At 45.9% G+C, this 13,290-nt stretch overlaps 1 protein-coding gene across 2 annotated transcripts in view; it reads right to left on the bottom strand.

Moving 5' to 3' along the window:
- The window catches only part of jup (junction plakoglobin), a 55,991-nt gene extending 51,083 nt beyond the window's left edge, over positions 1 to 4,908 (bottom strand). Inside the window, exon 1 of one of the 2 annotated variants that reach the window (XM_018097687.2) lies at positions 4,796 to 4,908. The gene's annotated coding sequence lies outside the window, so the exon portion shown is untranslated. 2 annotated transcript variants of the gene reach the window in all.
- Between the last annotated feature and the right edge of the window lie 8,382 nt (positions 4,909 to 13,290).

Genomic DNA, 13,290 nt, shown 5'->3' with positions numbered 1-13,290 from the left:
CACACTGTAAGGCCCCAAGCCCAGTCCTTATGGCACCTTGCGAACTGAGGGTATTTATTAACCAGGAATGTTGGTGGCACAGAGGCAAATGGTTGGAGTCACAAAAACTATTGTTCTTTGAAGCTACAATTTCCTTGTTATTGTTACTTTTTCTGAATTATCTTTCTATGCAGTGCCTTCTCCTATTCATTCCAAGCCACTGCCTGGTTGCTAGGGTAATTTGGTCCCTAGCAACCATAAAGCCACTAAAACTGTAAACTGGAGATTTGCTAAATATAAAGCTACATAATTCAAAAACCACAAATAAAAAATGAAGACCAAGGGCTGAAAGTTTAATTCAAAGGTGAACAACCCTTTTGAATCTCATACTGTGAAATGCACCTTAATTTTTCCAGTGAGATTATCTAGGAACACCCATTTGCTTATGGATTCTTACAACACATCTCTATCCAGGCTGGTAGCGTCTCTGCCTCACCCAAGGCCCGGCCCTTGTCTGACTGCCTTCTAGCTGGAAGCTTTCCCATGCCATAGTCTGGGTGTAAGCACCACATGGAGCATTAACATGAGTAACAGCTTTATTGCCTGGGTTCCATAGAATGCACGTAACGTTAATGGCACCAACACTGCTGTAAACTCTGTATAATAAACACTATATTGCCTTAATTTAATGCAATAAAACAATATTGCACTAGTGAGCTCCAGTGGTGCCAAGATGCCAATTCCACCTCTCATATAATGTGACTTGTAAGGTAGGGGAATCACAGAAGTGTGCAAGGCACTGTGGGAAATGGAGTCTTAGCTGGAGGAGAGCAAGGGGGAAATTGGAGGGTGATAGGGGCTGAAGAATAAAGGGCTGAGGGGAATATGCAAGGCACTGTGGGAAATGGAGTCTCGGCTGGAGGAGAGCAAGGGGGAATTGGAGGGTGATAGGGGCTGAGGGGAATGTGCAAGGCACTGTGGGAAATGTAGTCTTAGCTGGAGGAGAGCAAGGGGGAAACTGGAGGGTGATAGGGGCTCAGGGGAATGTGCAAGGCACTGTGGGAAATGTAGTCTTAGTTGGAGGAGAGCAAGGGGGGAAATTGGAGGGTGATAGAGGCTGAAGAATCAAGGGGTAAGGGGAATATGCAAGCCATTGTGGGAAATGGAGTCTCAGCTGGAGAAGAGCTGATTTAGGGCCAAAAGCAGGGGTAGACAGGAGCAGCACATGCCTTGGGCACAGTTGGTATGGGGGGAATTGGAGGAAGAGTGGCCAAGAGCATAGGGGCAGCAGGAACGAGGGGCGGGGGGGGGGGGCATTTATACTTAAAATGATAATCTGTATTTAAAGCAAAAGGAAAACTTGATTAGGATTCCATTTCATAATACAACATGCAGGGAGGTACATTATCCGAATGATGCAAACAAGCAGTATTCTAAGAATTTGTAATGTAATTATTGCGAGCTTGTTGTACTGGAGCGCAAAACGGTTATCTAGTTGCCGTGGTTATTAAGCCTAGCAACCAGGCTGGGGACCAACTGCACAATTCCACCTATAAGATATTAAAAGATAATTTTGAGGTGAGCCTCTGGATGATTCACTGTAACACAGAATCAGTTTTCCTAAGGTGTCTCTTACGAGTGCCCCTCTGACACGAGAGGAGGATCCTCCTTACCGGTGATTGATCTCTCGCTGCCTCTGCAAAGTCACTGAACTCCATCCCCCCCCACATCCCCCCCACATCCCCGGCTGCTTTTGTCAGCACTGAAAGAATTCACACCATCCCATGAAAATTCCAAGCCTGACTCATGCACCCACCCCTCCTGACAACAGCCGCAGCATTCCTGCTGCCCCATCCACACAATATTGCCCCCCTTATTAGTCACTACCTGTATCACCTGCTTTCCCACACCCAGGTTTTATTTCCCCTTTCCTTCTTAAGTTACTGATGCTGAACTGCGACATTCAGTGATCTTGGGACAGAGATCAGTTATAGTTATATACAGAACACCCCCAGATAAGGGCAACCCTAGCATTAACATACACCCCCCCCCCACCCATTGGAGGTCTAGAAAACCTCCCAGAATTCCTCTCCCAGATTCTTTCAATCACCTAAAGCAACTGTTAATCTTTTGGGCTCAATGTGCCGCTGTCTCCTCTGGCAGCGAGAAGGGAAAACACAAAGCCCGTGGCCATGAATCATTTCAAATGATGGGCTCACTCCTGGCACTGTCCTTAGAATGCCTGGCACAGTGACGGAGCGAAAGCTTTATATGTGGGCGGGGGCACTATCTACTAAATAAAGCGCACAAAGTCCACTACTGTAAAAAGCCAAACACTGATATATGTGACTTTGTTAAAGTGACGGCAATGGAAAAGCCCATTAACTGAGACAATATTTGTCGAAAACGTAACTTCCTCCTAAGTGAACGCAACCCCTAGAACTCCCATAAAAACGCACAAATGAAATGACAATGTATCAAAATGTTACGTACATGTATTCTGTAATTCTGCTTTGTGGGTCGATGCTTTACGCCGCCCAAATTACAGATATTTAATGACTTGATCTGCTTGGCCAGAAGCAACATTTGTGCTGTGTGTGTCTGTGACTGGGGGCCACAATGGATCGGAGAATGTCGTTTCCCCCTCAGGGAAGAGTCTGTGCTGTGTAACGCCACTCCCTCACTACATACTGGGATGTCAGGTCGTGGGGAGGGGGGAGGTCACATTGTGTATTGTCATACCGCTGTTTGGTGGGGCAGGGGTGGGTTGCCTGCGTCTGCACAATAGATTTTGTATTTATATACAGTATAAGGTTAGTTACTAAATATTCCATTATAGGGTTAAGCCAATATAAACCCCCCTCCCAATTATGACCAAGTTGGACCTACTCAAAGGATATCTGCGCGAAAGTCAGCTACATGTGGTCGGTAAATCCAGTCGGGCAAGGACCCTTCTCAGCTTGAAACCCAGTAGTTGCCAGTTGGGTCTATCAGACCAGTTTGGGTGGCTTAATGGGGTAATTCTCCGCTTATTTAGCAACCTCACCAAACGAGTAGATCTTGCGGTGGGTGTATGGGCAGCTCTACAGTGTATGGATAAAGGATTACTGCTAGATAAACAGGTTATGCTAACGAGGGCAGAATCCAATGGCCATATATTGTTACACTACAATTCCCATGATGCACCAACAGCCTTCAGCTGGCAGCTGTAGCGAAAAGCACAGTACATGCTTTATCCGCCGTAGTAGCAAGTCCAACCTGCTCTCCCATAGGCATTAATAGAAGAAATCATCACTTGCTATGAAGGCTGGAATAATGACACAATGTAGCAATACACAGGAACAGAGCAGCACAACAGGAGGTATTTAAGAAACAACAACAAACATTCAGACAGAGAGAGAGACTTTCCCTCCATGGGATCAGTGTGGATGGGTGTAGCCAGTATATACATTTGCCTGGGGTAAATACAAAGGTAACACATGAGGTGATAGGGGAAGGGTGAGAAGAGCAAGCACAGGAGGGGTTAAATGAGCAGGTGTTACACCAGTGAAGGGGTTACAACAAGGAGAGAAAGGGTTAACCCATAGATAAGGAACAGGCTGAAATATAAGGGGAAACTGAGAATATTATTTTTTTTTTTTAGGGACTAATAGTGATGGGCAGCAAGCAGTGAGGCATATGGACTATCCCAAGCTATCATTTACAGCAGGTTAGCTGCCATAGAATACTGAGAGTTGCAGTTCAGCAGCAGCAAGGCATATGGACTATCCCAAGCTATCATTTACAGCAGGTTAGCTGCCATAGAATGCTGAGAGTTGCAGTTCAGCAGCAGTGAGGCAATGGACTATACCCAGTTATCATTTGTAGCAGGTTAGCTGCCATAGAATGCTGAGAGTTGCAGTTCAGCAGCAGCAAGCAGTAAGGCATATGGACTATCCCAAGCTATCATTTCTAGCAGGTTAGCTGCCATAGAATGCCGAGAGTTGCAGTTCAGCAGCAGTGAGGCAATGGACTATACCCAGCTATCATTTCTAGCAGGTTAGCTGCCATAGAATTCTGAGAGTTGCAGTTCAGCAGCAGTGAGGCAATGGACTATACCCAGCTATCATTTCTAGCAGGTTAGCTGCCATAGAATTCTGAGAGTTGCAGTTCAGCAGCAGTGAGGCAATGGACTATACCCAGCTATCATTTCTAGCAGGTTAGCTGCCATAGAATGCTGAGAGTTGCAGTTCAGCAGCAGTCAGGCATATGGACTATCCCAAGCTATCATTTCTAGCAGGGTAGCTGCCATAGAATGCTGAGAGTTGCAGTTCAGCAGCAGTCAGGCATATGGACTATCCCAAGCTATCATTTCTAGCAGGTTAGCTGCCATAGAATTCTGAGAGTTGCAGTTCAGCAGCAGTGAGGCAATGGACTATACCCAGCTATCATTTCTAGCAGGTTAGCTGCCATAGAATTCTGAGAGTTGCAGTTCAGCAGCAGTGAGGCATATGGACTATACCCAGCTATCATTTCTAGCAGGGTAGCTGCCATAGAATGCTGAGAGTTGCAGTTCAGCAGCAGTCAGGCATATGGACTATCCCAAGCTATCATTTCTAGCAGGGTAGCTGCCATAGAATACTGAGAGTTGCAGTTCAGCAGCAGCAGCTCAGAGACTAGGAAAGCTAAGCCCGAACCAACAGCCCTACAGGCTCCATAGGAGGAAAGAGAAGGCGCTTCAGGCTAGAGGCAGGGAAGGACACGCCATAGACCAAGAGATGCCAGTCTCCCCAGCCCGCCCCAGCCCACACACACAGCGATAATGGCAGCTCCTTACCCTGCGTTGTGAAGCGCTGGAAGAGGCCTCTGTATCCCCACAATTCAGTCAGGAACTCGCCCAGACCTGAACACTCCAACAACTAAGCCCTACACCGAGCTGTCAGCAGCACCCCCCACCCAACCAGCAACGCCCCGCCCCCCAGCCTGACAATAACCACTGCCCGGCCGTCTCTTGCTTTCAATTGGAAAACATGTGAATCAGTCACAACGCCCAGTCCTTCCCAAACGCCCACCCCACGAAGCCCACACTTTCCCCATTGGCTGCCTTCGCTGGCAATCATTCTTGTGTTTCACTCCATGCCTATTGTAATCTGCGATTGGGCACAAGTTGGGAAGGTGAACTCTGATTGGAGGAGTTCTATATCAATCCAAATAACGCCGTCCAATAGCTGCGGAGGGGGGCATTGCCCGCAGACACGGGTGTGACCTGTAATGCCCTCCTTTAAATGACGTTATGGGCTTCACCTGTGCAGGTGAGTCAGGCAGAAAGAGAGAGACAAGGGCAGCAGACAGGGAGGGGAGGTGTGAGCTGTAGTTTCTGTTATGGAGGTTTTTATAGGGCAACTGGTGCTGAGTAGGGGCGTATTCAGGGGCTTCTGATACGCAAGCCTTCCATTCTGTCAGGAGAACAAGAACACTACAAAGTCTCTTTATTATTAGTTCAACTCATTTCTGCTTTCCTTATTATAAGTGTTCCCTTATTGTGAGACTATACTATCTGATGGCAACTCTCCAGCTATTGGACTACAACTCCCAGCATGCCTTGACAGCCTATGTTTCCACACATTAAGAGATTCCCTTACAGTACAGCTTTGAAATAGTACATATTAGCCTCTGTACTCTGTACAGCAGGGGCCCTCAAACTCAAACAGGGGGCCAGTTCACGGTCCCTCAGACTGTTGGGGGGCTAGTCTTCAAACTACGCCTGCGTCCTCACCCCTGGCTACTACCTGTCTGCCTCGGCGTAGTCCCAGTGGGGGGCTGGGTAAATGACCTTGGGGGGCCATTGGCCTGCGGGCTGTAGTTTGAGGACCCCTGAACTACAGCTACCCATAACAGTTGATGGTGAGTGCTGGGAGTTGTAGTTTAGGCTGCTAATCGCTGCTTTTTGCTTTATATCTAGTTATGCTTAAACCATACGCTGACATCAATACAATGTCTGGTAGCTAAATGACTACATTAGGATGTAATTATGAAACAGATCAATCCCACCCCTGCCCCACCAAACAGTGGAATGACAATACACCGTGTCACCTCCCCCTCCCTACGACCTGACATCCCAGAATGTAGTGAGGGAGCGGCTCTTCCCTGGGGGGTGAGAACTAGACTCCCTGCTCCGCTGTGGCCCCATAGGGTCAGCAGTACAGTGACAAGCAACTGTATTTACCAGGGGGCACCCTACAGAACACAGGGAAGTTTCACTTGTACATAACAATGATACATTGTCCTCACTGGAGTTAAATGGGAGTTCCGGGGTTGTGTTCACTTGGGAGGAAATTATGTTTTTTAATGGGCACAAGCAAATATTGGCTTTCCAATTGCCGTCACTTTGAATGTAAAGTGAACATATAGCTCCCTACTGTAGTGGACTTTATTCACTGCATTTAGTAGATCATGCCCTTACCCCCCCTCCCCAACATACAGTGCCCGGTTAATGGGAATATTCTTTCAATGACTGTACCAGACAGTCTTCAGCCGTGTGAGAACAGTGCCCATGATTTGAAATGATTCATAGCCAATGGATTAGAGATTTTTCTTCTTGCTGCCAGAGGAGACAGCAACACATTGAGCCCAAAAGAATAAAGGGGTTGTTCACCTTTTTATTTACTTTTTTGTTTAGCACTTCAGAAGCTCTCCAGTTGCTAGGGTTCAGTTTAACCTAGCAACCAGGCAACAATCTAAAAAAGAGAGATTGGAATATTAATAGTGGAGGGCCTAAATAAATAAGGAATAAAAAGTAACAATAATGATAAAATTGTAGCCTCACAGAGCAATAGTATTTTGACTGCCAGGGTCAGTGACCCCCATTTGAAAGTTGGAAAGAGTCAGAATAATTCAAAGATGATTAAAAAAAATAAAGACCAATTAAAAAGTTGCTAAGAATAGGCCATTCTTTTATAAAGCGCCAACATATTCCGCAGCGCTGTACAATAGGTATGTGGGAGAGGAATTCTGGGAGGTTTTCCACACCACCAATGGGGGTGGGTTGTTAATTTTAGGGGATGTTCTGTATGTGACTGTAAGAGCATTGATTGTCAGTTCAGCATCAGTAACCTGCGAAGGGAAGGGGAACCAAAACCTGCTCCCAAAAAGCAGGTGAAAGAGGTAGTGACTAATAAGGGGGGATGATTTTGTCTGGATGGGGCACTATTATTACTAAAGAGTTGGCAGGAGGGGTGGGTGCCTGGAATTTTCACGGAATAGTGTGAATTATTTTAGTGCTGAGCGGAGAGGCGGTGCCTGTGCTAGTAAATTATGGATGCTCAGTTGGCCACAGGGATTCCTCCCATGATTCCTTGAGTTAAAGTTTAAACCGCTAATGTTTTTGCTCTAAGGGAAGAAAAGAGTGTACCATGGGGCATGGGGGGTACCTTTGGTTACATGGCGGCTTTCCCTGCATTCAGGGCTGACCGTAGCCAGCAGGGAGTGGGCCGGGAGTACCAGAGACTGCAACCAGAGATCAATCACTGCTAATCTGCCATTAGGAGACTGCAGAGAACTTCAGAGGATTTAAACTTTAATGATTTTCTTTAACTGAAATGATTCTGCCAGAATGCCAGCGGCTTATTGCGAGTTGCAGAACACCGTTTTAGTTTCAATTTTAGTATGTTATAGCATGGCTTAACTTTTCGGTTGGTCTTCGTTTTTATTTTTTTTATTGTTTTGAATTGTAAGTTTTATCACATGGCTTTCTATTTCATTCATATTCCTGTCTCTCTTTCAAACCACATTCTGGTTGCTAAAATGGACCCTAGCAACCAGACAGCTGTTCAGATTCCAAGCTGGAGAGCTGCAGCACGAAAAGCTAAATAATTCAAAAACTACAAGTACAGGTATGGGACCTGTTATCTAGAATGCTCTGGACCTGGGGTTTTCTGGATAAGGGATCTTTCCGTAATTTGGATCTCCATAACTTAAGTCTGCTAAAAATCATTTAAAGATTAAATAAACCCAATAGGATTGTTCTGCCCCCAACAAGGGGTAATTATATCTTAGTTGGGATCAAGTACAGGTACTGTTTTATTATTACAGAGAAAAGGGAATCATTTAACCATTAAATAAACCCAATAGGGTTGTTCTGCCCCAATAAGGGGTAATTATATCTTAGTTGGGATCAAGTACAGGTACTGTTTTATTATTACAGAGAAAAGGGAATAATTTAACCATTAAATAAACCCAATAGGGCTGTTCTGCCCCAATAAGGGGTAATTATATCTTAGTTGGGATCAAGTACAGGTACTGTTTTATTATTACAGAGAAAAGGGGAATCATTTAACCATTAAATAAACCCAATAGGGCTGTTCTGCCCCCAATAAGGGGTAATTATATCTTAGTTGGGATCAAGTACAGGTACTGTTTTATTATTACAGAGAAAAGGGAATCATTTAACCATTAAATAAACCCAATAGGGCTGTTCTGCCCCCAATAAGGGGTAATTATATCTTAGTTGGGATCAAGTACAGGTACTGTTTTATTATTACAGAGAAAAGGGAATCATTTAACCATTAAATAAACCCAATAAGACTGTTCTGCCCCCAATAAGGGGTAATTATAAATAATTTATAAATAAAAAAAATATTCCCTTTTTCTCTGTAATAATAAAACAGTACCTGTACTTGATCCCAACTAAGATATAATTACCCCTTATTGGGGGCAGAACAGCCCTATTGGGTTTATTTAATGGTTAAATGATTCCCTTTTCTCTGTAATAATAAAACAGTACCTGTACTTGATCCCAACTAAGATATAATTACCCCTTATTGGGGGCAGAACAGCCCTATTGGGTTTATTTCATGGTTAAATGATTCCCTTTTCTCTGTAATAATAAAACAGTACCTGTACTTGATCCCAACTAAGATATAATTACCCCTTATTGGGGCAGAACAGCCCTATTGGGTTTATTTCATGGTTAAATGATTCCCTTTTCTCTGTAATAATAAAACAGTACCTGTACTTGATCCCAACTAAGATATAATTACCCCTTATTGGGGCAGAACAGCCCTATTGGGTTTATTTCATGGTTAAAAGATTCCCTTTTCTCTGTAATAATAAAACAGTACCTGTACTTGATCCCAACTAAGATATAATTACCCCTTATTGGGGGCAGAACAGCTCTGTTGGGTTTATTCAATATTTAAATGATGTTTAGCAGATTTAAGGTATGGAGATCCAAATTACGGAAAGATTCCTTATCCGAAAACCCCCAGTTCCCAAGCATTCTGGATAACAGGTCCCATATCTGTACCTATAAATCTTAAATGAGAAGAAAAGATAGATATCACATGGGAGGGGTACCAAGTTGTTAGCCTCCTCCCCCCCCCCCCCCCCAGTCATTTTAGGCACTTATTTCCTATCCAGGGCCCCCTTTTTATTAAAAAAAAATGTAACCAGCCTGGGCTCGGGTACCCATAAGAAGTGGTTCTTTGGATTTTTTTCAAGTAGAAAGTTAAAGAGGTGATTCACCTTTACGTTAACTTTAGCATGTTATATGGCCAGTTCTTAGCAACTTTTTTAATTTATTACCTTTTATTTCAATCATTAGCTCTTTCCAGCTTTCAAAAGGGGGGTCACTGACCCTGGCGACCAAAAATATACAACTGAGGCTACAATTTCATTGCTTTTTATTACTTATCTTTTTATATTGACCCACTCCTGTTCATATCCCATGTTCTCATTCAAACCACTGCCTGGTTGTTAGGGTAAGTTGGACCCTAGCAACCATATAGCTGCTATAATTCGAAACTGGAAAGTTGCTAGATAATTATGTCAATAATTATGTCAAAAAACACAGATAATAAAATATGAACAGCACTTGCAAATTGTTTCAGTATAGCTACTTCAACATACTAAAGGTTTATCTAAAGGTGAACAACTAAATAAATGAAAAATCTTTACATGCTTGGGCTCTTGTGATGTTTTTGCATCCCCCAAGGGTTCCTGGCAGCTACAATACTTTGATGGTCCATCATTCCCCCCCATATATGTCTTTTATTTTGATTTATGCGTTCCTTTCTTTATGAAAGTGCCATAGAAACCAGTTACGGATCCCCTATTTATCTGCAGAGGCGGCAGAGACTACAGGCTGACACTTGTACTCGCTGCTACAAAATCTAGGCTGGGTTTATTTCATTCATAAATCCGCTCACTGGACTAGATTTATAGATGTTGTAAGCCTGGATGTTGTTTTACAGGCATTGTATTCAGACGCTTCCAAGCCTTGAATGGGATGGGCGGAATAGTTGGCTGGGAACCTGAAGCTGATCGGTTCTTTGTAAAGCAGTGCTATCCAACTTGCCTGCACCCCCCCCATCCCCTTGTGTGGCCACTGTATTGCTCATACGTTTAAGCCCCTGTAGTGTTCACACTTGTAAGCCCATTGTTCACACCTGTAAGTCTATACATTGTTCACACATGTAAGCCCCTGTATTGTTAACATATCAGACTCAGACTGTAGGTGCCCACATTGTTCACCCGTTCACACCTCAGGCAGACTGTGGGAGCAGTGCTGGCATTCTGTTACTGTACATAGTACTGCCTGTGTGTGCCATACTCTGCCTGCCCTATGCTGCCTGTGTGTGCCATAGTCTGTCTGCCCTATGCTGCCTGTGTGTGCCATACTCTGTCTGCCCTATGCTGCCTGTGTGTGCCATACTCTGTCTGCCCTATGCTGCCTGTGTGTGCCATACTCTGCCTGTCCTATGCTGCCTGTGTGTGCCATACTCTGCCTGCCCTATGCTGCCTGTGTGTGCCATACTCTGCCTGCCCTATGCTGCCTGTGTGTGCCATACTCTGCCTGCCCTATGCTGCCTGTGTGTGCCATACTCTGCTTGCCCTATGCTGCCTGTGTGTGCCATACTCTGCCTGCCATATGCTGCCTGTGTGTGCCATACTCTGCCTGCCCTATGCTGCCTGTGTGTGCCATACTCTGCTTGCCCTATGCTGCCTGTGTGTGCCATACTCTGCCTGCCATATGCTGCCTGTGTGTGCCATACTCTGCCTGCCCTATGCTGCCTGTGTGTGCCATACTCTGCCTGCCCTATGCTGCCTGTGTGTGCCATACTCTGCCTGCCCTATGCTACCTGTGGGTGCCATACTCTGCCTGCCCTATGCTGCCTGTGTGTGCCACACTCTGCATTCCCTATGCTGCCTGTGTGTGCCATATTCTGCCTGCCGTATGCTGCCTGTGTGTGCCATACTCTGCATTCCCTATGCTGCCTGTGTGTGCCATACTCTGCCTGCCCTATGCTGCCTGTGTGTGCCATACTCTGCCTGCCCTATGCTGCCTGTGTGTTCCATACTCTACCTGCCCTATGCTGCCTGTGTGTGCCATACTCTGCCTGCCCTATGCTGCCTGTGTGTGCCATTCTCTGCCTGCCCAACCTTGACTGTGTGCGTCATATTCTGCCTGCCCTATGCTGCCTGTGTGTGCCATACTCTGCCTCCCCTATGCTGCCTGTGTGCGCCATACTCTGCCTGCCCTATGCTGCCTGTGCGTGCCATACCCTGCCTTCCCTATGCTGCCTGTGTGTGCCATACTCTGCCTGCCCTATGCTGTCTGTGCGTGCCATACCCTGCCTGCCCTATGCTGCCTGTGTGTGCCATACTCTGCTTGCCCTATGCTGCCTGTGTGTACCATCCTCTGCCTGCCCAACCTTGCCTGTGTGTGCCATACATACCCTTTTAAAAACCATATTTTCCCCCCCTTTGCCCTTGAGCTTGTGTTGTGAATTGAGCCCTTACTTGTAAATAATTTTATGGCAGTTACTGGCCCTTTAAATAAACTAAAAGTTGAATTAATGACATGTTAAAAAGGATCTTATTCATCTTACAACATAAAATGCATCAAGTATCAAGTTAGACTGACTGTGCCTGATTTGCAGCTCTGTTGCGATGCAGGTTATTCTGGTAAATCCGACCCTGAAATAGAGCATTGGCTGGGTAATATATACATTGGATATTCCCTCTGGGAGATGCAAGTGCAGATTCCTGGATTATATTTAAAAAAAAAAATGATACCCGTGACCTGTGTGTCTTGGCATTGTGTGGATATGGGGCTGCCTGGTATGTACCAACATGGGTTTGCACAAGGGGGTATGTGGACTGAGGGGGCTCTAAAAGATGCAGTGAGACACCCATCACATGGGGGGACTCGGGAGTTATTGTAGATATATTGATCAGGTTGGGTCTGTGCTGAGTACTGGCTTGTAATGGAACGGGGGCAGGTTGAGTAGGCTGTGGGGGTCATAATCAAAGGTTTGCTCCTGTATTGGCACTTTGCCCTAAAGCATTAGTGGGCTCTGAGCAGTGATGGAGGGGCTCAGACTGAAGGCCGGTTAGGGTGGGAATTAGGGAGATTTGTTCTACACCTGAAAACCCAGTTTAATGGTCAGTAAGGGCGAGATTTGGGGAGAATATGTATTTTGTCCTAAATATTCTTGACACTATGACTGAAACCCTGATATTTTCCCATCTGTACTGATATCATGAGCAAAGGGCAGCGCCAGATTTCAAATCCGGGCGCACCGAGGCCGCCCAGCCGCCCCCTGCACAACTCACCCCCCCACGCAACTCATCCCCCCAAGCACACGCATTCGCAACTCCCCCCAGTGCACGTATGCGCATTTGCGCGGGCGCCGATATAAACTCATACGGAGCAGTGGGGAGAGGTCCCCACTGCTCCGTATGGGAGCAGAACTTCGGTGCGGCGGGGCGGTCCCACAACTGCCTCATCCATAACTTGATACTCGACCTGCCGACCACCATTAAAATGTTTAAAGGAGAAGGAAAGTCTCGATCACTAGGGTTGCCAAAATGTTAGGCACCCCCTAGTGTTTCGCTTACCTTATACCCTGGGGTGGTGCTCCTGTAAAGAGAAAACTGCCCCAGCCTGGGGTAGCTGTGATCAAGCGACCCTCTTCTGTCTTCACACTGCTTGTGCTTGCACAGTAGGATGGAAAGCCGAACTTAGAAGAAAATTGGCTTCTTCGCTGTACTGCGCAAGCGCCGGCACCGGCCCCGGGACTCCGAAGATAGACACGAGATGGAAGAGGATCGCTGGGTTGCATGAACCCCCAGGCTGGTGCAATTTTCTTTGAAGGGTAGGAATCCACAGAGGGAGTTACTCGCCCGCAATAGAGTAACTGATCCGAAAAGGCTTTCCACTGGCAATAATAGAGGTTGCCGGTGAAAAAGCCCTTTGCATCGCTTCCTCCATCGCATAATTTCCTCCTGCAGGCAACTTTGTGCAACTTTGGCAACCAAAGCAATGCAAAG

Source organism: Xenopus tropicalis, chromosome 10 (assembly GCF_000004195.4).
Source record: "Xenopus tropicalis strain Nigerian chromosome 10, UCB_Xtro_10.0, whole genome shotgun sequence".
Lineage (NCBI taxonomy): Eukaryota > Metazoa > Chordata > Amphibia > Anura > Pipidae > Xenopus > Xenopus tropicalis.
The sequence above is the reverse complement of the archived record's forward strand: the minus strand, read 5'-3'. Positions and strand labels throughout refer to the sequence as shown.